Here is a 12,251-nt window from a genome sequence, read left to right as displayed (position 1 = left end):
ATTTGCATCAGAGGACTTAAGATGTTGTTCTCACAATATGACACAGATACTTATTGGATCATTATTTTTAGATGCTTTCAGTTCATGACTAGAGAACTGAAAGCATTCTTTAGCTCCCAGAGAGCTGCACTTCAAAAATGTGGATAATTGCAAATATCCTTCCACTCAAACTTTGTCACTTTCTGTCTTCTGGTCGTGGTATAATGTGTGTGTTGAGTCTCGGGCAGCACTTGGAAAATTTTTTAGAGCGCACTGAGTTGAGCCCGGAGCAAAAGTCTCACCAATAGACTTGCGATATAACTGTCTATTTTTGTTTGGAGAGTGACCCCCGTAATTCCCTTCAACCTTCCTCTTTCGGAAAAACGAGTCTCTTAAAATTAACCTTCCAATGTTAAAATTTTGCAAACCTAAATAAATCTAACTTAAACCATGCTCAGTGACTCGTAAAGCACATTACTTGTACAACAGTGGTTGTGCTGGGATAACATTTGGGGCATCAGTGGTGTTAATATTGTTTGTGTGGAGGCTTGGGCCACGTCACAGAAGAGTGAGTACCTGGCTGGAAACCTACCGTTCTGCTGACTGTGTGCAGTGGGTGTTGGACTGGCTCATTCCTCTTGACTTTCTTGGGTGGTACTGTGCCCTCCTCCCCTCTGTCCTTTTGAATGCACTTGTGGCACAATGATCCTCGTACGGCTCTGGGGTTGGAGGCACTGCAGGATTCTCCTCATGGCCTAGCAGGTGCTTCTGGCTTAGCATGTTGGCATGGATCATGTGGTTCAGCGGCCTGTGCCTTGTTCACCTGGGAGCTGCTGCACATGTGCTTTGATACGGACCTATAGTCTTGGGCATATGGCTGTCCTGTGCCTGTTGTCTTTTAGCAAACAATACATTGCAATTCAATTGACAGGCAAACATTTTCCCATTGTTTTCTGCTTATGGAAGATGGGATAAGTGCAATAACGCTTCCTCCTCCCAGTAAGTGCCTGAAGAACCTCCAAAGGGAGGGTTCCTCCCTCGGCTGCTATATCTGTAAGGTTGAGCCCCAGGCTTAATTTCTTCACAATGATTCACATTCAATGAGGTAAGGAGAGTGTTGGAATGTAAAGAGACCAATAAACCGAGCGCTTAGCTATTCGGCTCAGCTCTTTCTTCAACATACCAGCGAAGCGCCAATGTTTTTACCAACTACTCACGCAATTTGTCGGTTCATCTCCTGCTCTGTCTTGCTCTATTCTAACATCAGTCTTGAAGAAGACACCAATGTAGATACCATGAAATCCCTTCTACAAGAAGGGATAAGTGACAAAGTCAAATCCTGGATGGAAATGAGCTTTACTTGTGGAAAGAATGCAGACAAAAGTCTAGTGATTGGTTATACAAGCACAACCCTAAAAAAGTCTTACATTGCCTTGCAAAAGTATCCCTAACCCTGAAAGTTGACCTATCACATAAATTCGATTGGCGTAAATGGTTTTAATGTGACAAAGCGTGAGAAATTTTCAGAGATACCTACTACTCACAGAGACCATTCATGAAGGTCTTCCTCAGATTTCACTGCCACCAGATTATCGGCATCCTGTGCAGCTTCTGCAAAGAAGCTTCAAAGTCCTCATCTCAGCCTTTACCTCACCCAAGATGAGGCTCACTCCTATTATCCATAGCAGTCTTTGCTCATGCTTTAAAATCATAGTAAAACGAGTAATTTTAACTGATAAGCGCAAATGTTCTTGAGTTAAAAAAAAAACAAAACAAAAAAACATCTGTTTAGGCGGACTGAGCAGCCGGCTTCTCCACTCAGATGCCTACGGAGGCCGGATGTCTGACGTACAGTGGACAGATGTGTAACCAATGAGCTCATCGCCAATCAGCATGGAGAATATGAAACATGCAACACAATCAGTTCTGTAATATATTTAGCACCCCATAGGTTAACTTCAAATCTGTAAAAAAAAAAAGATAAACGTCAATGAAATAAATGTGCCACGTGGTTTCTTTAAATAAAAAGTGAAGAATATTGCATCACTTCAGTCGTGTTCAGTTCGCTGTGGTGCAAAAGCTTTGGAAACCTGGCAGTTCGGTGGAAACTGCTAGGTGTGCCAACAGATGTGGATGTGCTAACAGAAAGTAACATGCGGACAGATTAACTGCGATTGGCTGTTTGCGTTTATGTTAAAGTCTGAAGGTCAGCAAGCAGCTGTTGTTGCAGAAAAGCCCCGAACCGCAACATACGGCATGCATTCACAGAACAGCCTCTTTTATTCCACTATAATTGTATCTGTTCTTCCTGATTTGGAGTTCATTAAAATTTGTGGGGGGGGGGAACAAACCTGTGTTGCTATGATAAAATGTCATAATTCAGTGAAGTAGCATGAATGCTACAGTTGGGTAATAGAAAAAACCCCCACTTATTTACCACGGTAGTTAAGTAATTTGTGTCGTTAGTTTCTGAATTCTAAAAACCTGTGACACTTTTTATGCATCTGCATTTTTTTGTCTTTAATTTTAACTTTGAATTTTTTGGTGACCTGCTTTTCATAAGTGCATGTTCTACAAATCAGCATAAAAACGTAATTGTTCAAATTTGTCTGCCCACACAGACCAGCGGGCCACAGTGTAGTTCCCCACCATCAGTGTGTGGATATATGGGTGAATGTCTGATTGTGGTGTAACGAGCTTTAGAGTCCCCTGACTTGACAAATTCAGTCCAGCTGCTAATCATTTGTTTGTCTCTTTCCTCTTTTGAAATGTTTTTTTTTTTTTTTTTCCCCCATCCTGGAAAAGCTAGAATGTAATCATCACTAGTTGTGATTTTTCTTCGTAGTTTTTTGCCAACATCAGTAATAATATTACCTACACCTCTGACACAGCAGCTTTCTTGATACGGTGTGAATGGTCTGCACAGGTTCCCCTTAATGGTGAAACCATTTAAAAAATATCACTCTGCCCTTCACATATCCGACTCATCAGTTTTCGTAATGTGTCCCCGTGCCGTAAAATGGATGGTTACGTTTTTGCCTTCCTGCATTTTACTTCAAACATAATTTTATGATGATGAATCTAATGAAAAAAAATGATCATTTACATACTACTGTGTGGTAGACATTTAAAGTTTTGTTGTGTATGTAAGTTTAAGCTAAGCGAACCACTAAGAAGTAATTCAAACGCCAAGATTGGAAATACAATGTGCGCCATAAATAACAGACCCACATTTCCGTAACGGGGTAATAAGTAATATTTTACTGCCCGGTTGCACAAAATGATCATAATATATCTGGGCTGGGTTGATAGAATTATTGATCAATTTCAGAGAGTCAACACAACTCATCGGATTTCCACTCTGTTCTGGAGCCGACGCTTTCTCCTCCCTGGCATTAAGTTTTCTCTCTTCGGTTTTCTTGAGTTCTTACGAGTCCGAACGTAAAAAAAAAAATAATAAAAAAAAGGACAGTCTTGAGATCAAATTAAGAGGCTGTTAGAAGCAGGTTTAAAGTGTTTAAAGTACTGGTTTTTACAACTGCGAAAGTGGAAACAGTCTTAGAACGACTCTAGGCGAGCCGTGTCCACATTCCCGGTGCTAAAGCAGTCTTTGGTGAGCACAAAGTCACGAAAATATACCTGAAACAAAATTTTACAGCGGTTGTTTATTGCCAGCCAGGCCTTGGTAGAGAAAGAATTTTACTGAACATATGAGTCATGGTTGACTGGTTTGGGCGAGACCTGTTCACCGTGTTCCCTGCGGACCAGTAGAGATAAACACTGACCTTCAGCTGGCCTTAGAGGGCATAGTGAATTATTTCATTGTTTGTCGGATATTTAGACTTTAAAATCTGAGCTGAAACTTTAAATGACCCGACATTTAACCTTTCGTATTTTGGATTGCTTAGGTTTTTACAAAATGTCCCTTTGATTCATTAAATGCATTTAAAACTTTTTTCAGTTTTATTAGCCTCCAAAGTTGTAGTTCGGACTTTCTAATTAGCTACTATTAGCAAAAGCAGTTAGCTCCGTATCAATTAACATGAGCACAAACTGAGGTTGTACAGGCCTACACTTGTTCCAATTATTCAATGTAAAAGTGTTAAGATTCACAGCAGCCATGTTTGATATGTTGAATATGTAGACAAACAAAGACCAGTTAAATTAGAAACCAGTGTTCCCAGACACACTGTCTGTTAAAGACATCCACGCAATAATAGTCAATGAACAGAACTCATTCTGCATTTCTTGGTCATTTAGAATAAGCGGCAGCAGGACGTTAGGTTGGCAGAGCAGGTATTTTCCTCTGTGATGCCGCAACATGCGCTCACCGCCGGGAGCAGCCACGCACATCCGGAACGTAATTCGCTTACCGCCGGGGAGCTCGTCGGAGCAGCCCAAGGTTAAAAGCATTTCTTAAGCATTTCTCTTTGTTTAGTGGCTTGTAAGAACATTTTCACGGGCTGAGACGAGGCCCGCGCCCGTGTTTCTCTGCTGTGCGGAATTTGTTAACTTTCTGCCCCTTTGCGATCTCATTCATACCCAATCTGCCACAAGGAGGGTATTTTTGGCTCGGGCCACGCTGATCCGAACTCCCAGCAACAGCTGCAGAGGCCCACTCCGGGGGGAACGGAGGTGTGGGCACGTACGCCGGCGTGTGCATGTGTTTGTTTCTGTGGCGGGCTGCAGCCAGGGGACTCGGGCCGTCTCAAAGCAGCTGCGCTACTCTTTTGGAGAAGTGGCCTTGCGTTGAGGTGAAGGAATTAATCGGGTTATAAGGAGCGCGCTCCGTTCAGATCTGGGTTTGCTTCCGTTTGTGGAACAGAAAGAAGGAGGGACGTCTTCTTGGCGTTTAAATACGCTGCACGACTAACCTCACGCAACGCATACAGTAATAATTCATCGAGCTCGATCGACTGTTAAGTGGTTTATGCCGTAATTAGGCCCGTGATGCATACACTATAATCAGACATTAGTAATAACTCCAGGACTGGCTGGCTTGTTTTCTCCCTCTCTGAGATGGTCAGTGCTGAATTAGGCGCACTTGAAGCCTGATTATGCATTCTTCCGTAATGCAGCCTTCAGTGGTCACTAATTTAGAAACAGAATCCTCCCCAGGGCTTCTTTCTGCTTTGCTTGGTATATACGGTCTCCCGTACAGATGATTCACCTTGCGTTCCAAACACGCGCGCGGGAGGGGAGGAGAAGGGGGCCCGCAAACCCACAGGCAGATCCTTCCGCGTTGGGCTCCGGGCCTCCATATTTCCTCCACGCGCTTTCACACACTGGGCGGCAGCGACGTGCCGCCCAGAACGCAGCGGCACATCGCTGCGGGCGAGCCGAGGCCTTCTCTCACGGTGTCAACCCAAATGTAAACTAATCTGTCAACCTAAATGTGCATGGCTTGGTTTTCTGCACGTCTCAGAGACCGGAGGGTGGGGAAAAAATAAATAAAAATACAAATATACTGTACAGTATCAAGCAACTGCAAGAGCAGAGCTGGGCTGAAGGGTCTGGGAAGCAAAACGAAAATGTGCAACACAGGAGATTGCTGAGCAGCCCAGATGTAGAGGGGTTTCTACAGACCAGGTAACGGTTAGCATGACGTTCCAATCCAAACGTGGGTGTTTTTTTTGTTGTTTTTTTTATGCTCTGTAGCTTTTGGGTCCGACCAGAAATGAACCCAAACCACGTTTGAGGATGACTGTGGCCTACTTTTTTTTTTTTTCTTTTTTGTTTTTATCTGTGTTGACGTTTCTGAGATGTGTGAAGTATGGCCAGCATCACCTTTCCCTTGAGTACCCTGTGGTTATTTGTGTGTGAAGATCGGTCCTGGGTGCGTAAAATGTGGCACATTTGTGCCTTCCGATCTCATCTGACGGAGCTGAGAAAAAACCCTGGTGAGAAAAACTGTGCCAAGCTGTGCAGATGTGCAACTCTCCCCCGGGGGAGGGGGTTGGAGTCATTTTGCACGCGCACCTCGCTGATTTCCCAACTGAGAGCGACTTTGGGACCAGAGGTTCTGACCCGAGAGCCCTCACACAGATCTTCTTCCATCTTGGGAGAACGGGATGGACGCTATACAGTAAGAGTGTCCAACCTGTCGGGTGCAGAAGCCCTCTGTTTCAGTATTGTTGCTTTAGTTTTCAGTTTCAAAGATTGGCATTATCCAATATGTGCCAAAATGCACAGAGTTCTTTTGTAAAGAAAAAGAACAGACAAAAACTTTTGTCCCAAGATTTTCAAATGTACTAGAGACATAACCTAGGATAATGTGGACAGTGTGCCACACTTGTTTTATTCGGAAAAATGTTTGCAGCATTTTTCTTTCACTTTACACGCACTGCTTTTGTGGTAGCCTATCTAGCACCAAAAAAAAATTGCAATATGTGCAACTGTCTGCACATCTTTGGTTTTATTACAGCCAGAGAAGTTAAAAAGAATACAAGAAAAACTTGTAATTGACTTAACCAAAAGTGCAGTAACGTCGCTGCGTTGCTCTTTATTGCCGTCACTCGTCTGTTCCGAATAAAACATCAGTTTGTCAACTTGTGTAAAAGTCAAACAGAGGGAAGCTGCGTTCCCCGGAATAAGTCGTATGCAGCGGGGAGGGTTTACGAAGCATAACCAGTTTAAAAAGATTGTCCACACGCGGTGCAGAAGTTAATAACAGAAGAAACGTTCACCGATCCTTGTTTTTTTTTTTTTTTTTGCTTAGAGGGTCTGTTTTTGTTTGAAGAAAGAAATTAAACTGCTGACATGTCCTTTTGTCCCGCCACTGTATAAGCTCTTGTGCAATCAGAACCTCACAGACGGGACTGATTTATGAAACAAGCTCCTACTGCCAGGAGGTATTGATAGACCACTCGTCAGGCCGCATCTCACTGGCAGTATCGACTGCGCTGTATTTCAGCGCAGGGAGGCAGGGCTGTGACCTCAGACACTGCTGTGGATTGCTTGACTGTCACTTGCTTTACATCAACAGTCCATCACAGCTCCTCTCTTGGAGCGCTGTCGTCAACATAAGATCACTCATTCTGCAGTTTTTTTTTGTTTTTTTTTTGTTAATTGTAACCAATGCTTCCCAGCTAAATGATCCTTAAGCATTTGCATAAATATGCATAACGGTGAGATTTACGTGCAGCGTTTCATCTGCAAGCTTGTGCAGGTGCAAATAATCCTTGTCACAAAGCAACTGCTGCAGAATCATTACGTAGAGACCCATAACGCACCATGTTCCTCATTTCCACCCCCCAAGACCTACAGATGCACCGAGTGTTCATTTTAGAGGTAAGAGCAATTTTGTAAAGTAGGATATTAAAGCAAAAATTTTTATAAACACTACAAACACTTGAGCAAGAGACAACAACAACAACAACAAAAACTAAAAGCCAGTTGTTAGAAACAGCATTTCAGCTCAAACAGGTTGTGGATCATTTGATCAAAGTTCTGAAAAGTCCAAATCTCCACAGAAATACTTGTGTTGTTTTCTGTTAGACGTTTAAGTCTCTCATAATCCCACGATTTCAAAGGCAAGAAGTCTTTCTGCTTTTGAACGTGACAGGATTGTAGAGGCCCGTAACCGAGTCCTCTCCCCGATGATCCATCACTGCAGAGGTTAAATGTTATAAGGCAGTCATTTTAAATGTCTCCAAAAGACCCTTTGGGTTATGGAACAAAAAAAATAATAAAGAAAGAAATACTTTATAACTAGACTTTCAGCTGCACTGAACCACTTTTTTATGGGGGAAGGAAAAAAAAGAGAGGGTAGAGCATTAATAGGAGCTATATCTCTATCAATAACTTCGTCCTTGAAAGAGGGAAAGTGAAGAAGAACCAAGTCGGGAATGTATTTCTAGGGATATGAAGCACAGAAATTGTACAAAGTGTTAATAGCAGCAACAGCTCCATTAATGAGTCCTCCCAGGAATGAGATGGAGAAACCAAGAGAGGTTACAAAATCAGTAGTAGCAATGATTGTAAATGACGCGGAGATGAAGATTGATAGGAGAAATAGCAAAGTTTGGAAATGTAGATGCCATGTTAAGCCTTCTAACCCACAGCAGGACAGACTCAGATCAGATTTGTATGCTTTAAAAAAAAAAGAAGAAATAAACAATAATACCTGAAAGAAAAGGTAAACATTTGAGGATTTAATTCTATGACTACAGGAGGCACATCTTATGCTAGAAGATAAAAAAACAACAACAACAACAACAACAAAAAACAGATTTTCAGCAGAAACCTTGTTGGTGTTTGTCAAAACCACAATATGGCGATCGTAGCTTGGGAAAACAGGTGGATGAAATGCTGCCGTGTTCTTAAGATGTACAATTCAGCGGGTCGTTATCATTCGTATCCCCCATATATCACAAGCATTGCTTAACTCGACTGCAGGGAGTGAAATATGTCTCACTCGACAGCAGTCGCATCCACAAGAGACCCCCGCCCCCCTCGTGATGCCAGCTGATAAACTCGCAGCACAGCAGCTTTTGGCAAAGTCTTGGAATAAGATGTGACAGCTGATTAACACATCCACATTCCAGCCAGAGCTTCACACTTTGTTGTAAGACAACAGAAACACAGAAATATGGAAATGAAAGACAAACAATCGGAGATTTATATTAGCCAAACTGGCCTAAAGTGAGCCAACGTTGGGCGTTCGTGCATTTCGCTGTCATCGCAGAGACGCTGCAATTAAAACTAAAGGCAGCGCAGCAGGGCCTCAGTGCTCTGAATCGGAGGAAGTTCTGGGGATAAAACTCCACAGAATGTTTTCTGACCATGCAAACTTGATGATAAAACTGACTGAAATTAATTTGTAAAGAAAGCATACCAATAAGGCAATGTGTCAAACCACTTAAGAGGACACAAAAGCAACTTTAAAGACTGAAAAAACTTGGAAAATTACTAACTCCGGGCTAGAAGTTTAAGAGAAACATCTCACCTCGTCTCTTTTTCCCCCCTCTTTCAAACAGTCAGAAAACCAGGTTAAAGCTGCGGATGGTTGCCAAACCAAGAAAATCTGCCCAAATAAGCCTGCACTCATTTTCACGCCTTTGTATATGAAGACAACGATCATGTTGAAGCGCTAAAAGGGTAGTTCCTGTTTTAATATGGTGGAGTACAATTTTCTGTCATGTTACAAACAGCAGCAGTTGCCTTACTGGGAATTTATAGAAAGGTGAAGCTTGTTAGGTCTGATCCGTTAGCTGATTGAAAAATCTTATATCTGTTGCACACAGAGAAATGTTAGTGGATATTAAACCTGTTAGGATAAGTTTCAAATGACGACACGATCTGGAAAAAAACCACAATAACTTAATGCCATGGCACCAACGTCCCTGCTATGCAGACGTCAACCCATGCACCTTCACCTGAGAAAAGTACAACAAACTTCATAATGGTCTCTAATGATATATAGTAAAATAGCTTAAAAAAACAACAACAACTTTGTAATGGATAACTGATTAGTCGTAAGCCATCCATAGGTCTTGAAAGTTATACACTTTTACAAAATCGCTGGAAATCGACCTTTGCGAGGAAAACATCAACGATTTTAGGACCTCATCAAATCATCTACTTAAAACTAAGCAGAAACACACAGTGATGACAAATTCCATATTGTGATCAACACAGAGATTACACCTTCCAAAGTGTTAAAACCTGATTTCAGATACGACCAACTATTTGTGTCCCTTTGAAGTCAATATCCGTAAACTGTGTCTTTGTGCATTCTGATCACATCCCGACATCCCTGTGTGTTTAAACGTGCTAGCAGCTGCTCCCATGTATTTTGCACGATGCAGGTCTGCATGAAGGACGGCACGGTTTGCCGACTGGTGTCTCCATTACCGTTTGTTTAGGCGCCGCTCTGCAAAGCGTGACAAGCAGAGCCTCCACCTGGCCCCGTCGGGTACACCTGCTCCATCACCGGCAGTTGACATGCAGGACTCCGACTGTTGCCATAGGGAACGGGGCGGCTGAGCAAAACAGTTTCTGTTGGGGGCAGTCTGGAGGACCGCGGGTGAGCACTTAGCTCCTCGGGGTTACCGGCATCTGTCGACGTCGGTCCGCGGGTCTGGCACCAAAAAAAACCCTCCACGTAATTAACGTCGACACTTCATACGCCGTTGTTAGGCTCGCGGCCTGCTTATTCTTTAACGGTGTGTATTAAATATGAGGCCGTGCATCAGTCTGCACATTCGCCTCCGTGGTACATTTCTGTCTCCTGTTCATGTTTCATGTGAGCGCCTCCTCAGGATCCCCACCTCCCCCCCCTCATGTTGGTACCATTATAGCTCCTATGACTGTCTCCACTGCTGTGTTTTTGTGCACATAATGTCAGACGCTTCCACTGACAGCATACGTTTGCACTGCCTGGCTGTGCGACAGGAAGGAATCCCTAAAGTGGAATTGAAGGCAGGTCTTTTTTTTTTTCTTCTTCTTTTCAAGACGGAATGTTACTGCAGTTGAAACGATAAAAATGAAGAGACGGCTAACTGCTCAGGCACTCGGTGACTCACGGCGATACTGGCTGATTGATTTAGTGAAGACAGTGATAAGACTTCAAATGAATGTCGTTGTGTACAAGACTTTAATAACTTAAGACCTTCACAAATGTCATCTAACTTATATAAGGGGGGGCAAATATATTCAGAGGTACATTTTGTTGGATAAAACCACAGTAGTGAAGTCATAAACTAAGTTGGTAGTACAGCTTGTGTTTCATAAGAGGGTGCCAGACTGCAGCTCTATAGAGTACGGAACGTACCCGTAAATTTGCATTTCTCAGCAGGATCCAGTAAAGACGGGATGAGGCTGGGACGGGGGAGGCGGCGGCGGGGGGGGATGGGGAAACCCCCGTGAATCTAACAAAGCCCACAGAAACTTTCAGGCTCGTGAAAGTGGGCCTCACAGTGGCGGTGAATCGAATGGCATTCAGACCGTGTCTCACGAGTGAGGCGTGGGTTAGAGCAGAATTACTCTCCAACAGCACGCTCATTGGTTCAGAGAGGAAAAGACGGCTCAATCCACTTCTGGCGGGGGGATGGAGGGGGGGACGGAAGAAGGAAAGGGGATAGGCGAGAGGTGGACGAGCGTGGAGAGAGGAGAGGATCCAGGAGAGGAAGCAGGCGAGAACGGAGACCTCCACAGAGCAGCTGGAGAGGAAGTGTTGTGAGAAAAAAAGAAAATCCAGAAAATTGGACATGAACAACTGCGATGATGAGATGAGAGCGCCAAAGGTGTACGAGACGGAAGAAAAGGCGGCGTTAGACAATGAAGGCTTGAAATATAGTTGCCATGGAGATGAGCAAGTCCCCCAAGCCTCGTCATTTTTTTCTGACTCCTCCCCTCGTCGCTGGGGATAAAAATAGACATGAGCAGAGAACAAAGAGCTATTTAAAATAAAAACAGAAAGAAAGCAAAGAAGACTGGTTGTAAGGAAAGTACGTTTAGAAGTGCAATGTAATTTCTGCATCAGTGTTTGATTAAGAAGTCAGGCAATGTGACATGAACAGTGGAGCTGAGAGTCAAATACATGTTGACTGCTTGTCAACAAAAAAAAAGCATCTTTATATCAAAGCCGCATGAGCAGAGAGACTTACTGTCTGCTTTGTCTGTGCTCAATTTTGTAATTTTATTTATGTTTTCTTTGCTTTCCCCCCCCTGCAAGTCTCACGCTCCACTGGCAATCTTTGTATTAGATGCGACATTCTGAGGGCGATTTCATCCCGCCACATCAGCATTTTGTGAATTTATGGCGTGTTCTCACTGGTGTCACAGAGTGCAACACGCTCCAACAAGACATCATACATTTTAAATAAACTCCGTTCCCCCGCATGGAAACGGAGAAAGTGCCTGCAGCCGTACAGAAAAGGAAAAAAATAAGTAAAGTTTCTGGAGTTTTTGTCGCATGAAATAAAACGTCTAGCGATGAGTTCGAAAATGCTGAACGCGAATTCAGGAAGCAATCGATTACCGGATGGCAAAGAGAGAAGAAAGGCATTGCTTATGATTCCTAATGAGAGGAAGATCAGAGCTTCTGACCTGAACTCAATGGGACAATGTTTGAGAAGAGAACAGGTGAGTAGCACTTCCTTTTAAAGCCACTTCACCACTTTGTAAAATTCAGCTTCTATTTAAAGCAGAACTCACAAATACACTCAAGGGGGATACGTCACCGGCATCAGGTAAAATGTGTTACTCCAGTTAATTTGAGAAATAAATAACAAGCCAAACACTCAATATGAAATTTTGTTGAGTTTTAG

At 43.2% G+C, this 12,251-nt stretch overlaps 1 long non-coding RNA gene across 1 annotated transcript in view; it reads left to right on the top strand.

The window, feature by feature from the left end:
• The first annotated feature begins 5,451 nt into the window (after window positions 1-5,451).
• The window catches only part of LOC107835590 (uncharacterized), a 10,656-nt gene continuing 3,856 nt past the window's right edge, over window positions 5,452-12,251 (top strand). The window contains exon 1 of the long non-coding RNA XR_001661392.1: window positions 5,452-12,066. This is a non-coding gene — a long non-coding RNA (uncharacterized LOC107835590). The remainder of the gene's footprint in view (window positions 12,067-12,251) is intronic.

The sequence above is a fragment of the Poecilia formosa genome, unplaced genomic scaffold (assembly GCF_000485575.1).
Source record: "Poecilia formosa unplaced genomic scaffold, Poecilia_formosa-5.1.2 Scaffold14, whole genome shotgun sequence".
Classification (NCBI taxonomy): Eukaryota; Metazoa; Chordata; class Actinopteri; order Cyprinodontiformes; family Poeciliidae; genus Poecilia; species Poecilia formosa.
Note: the sequence above shows the minus strand (reverse complement) of the source record. Positions and strands in the feature narration are given on the sequence as shown.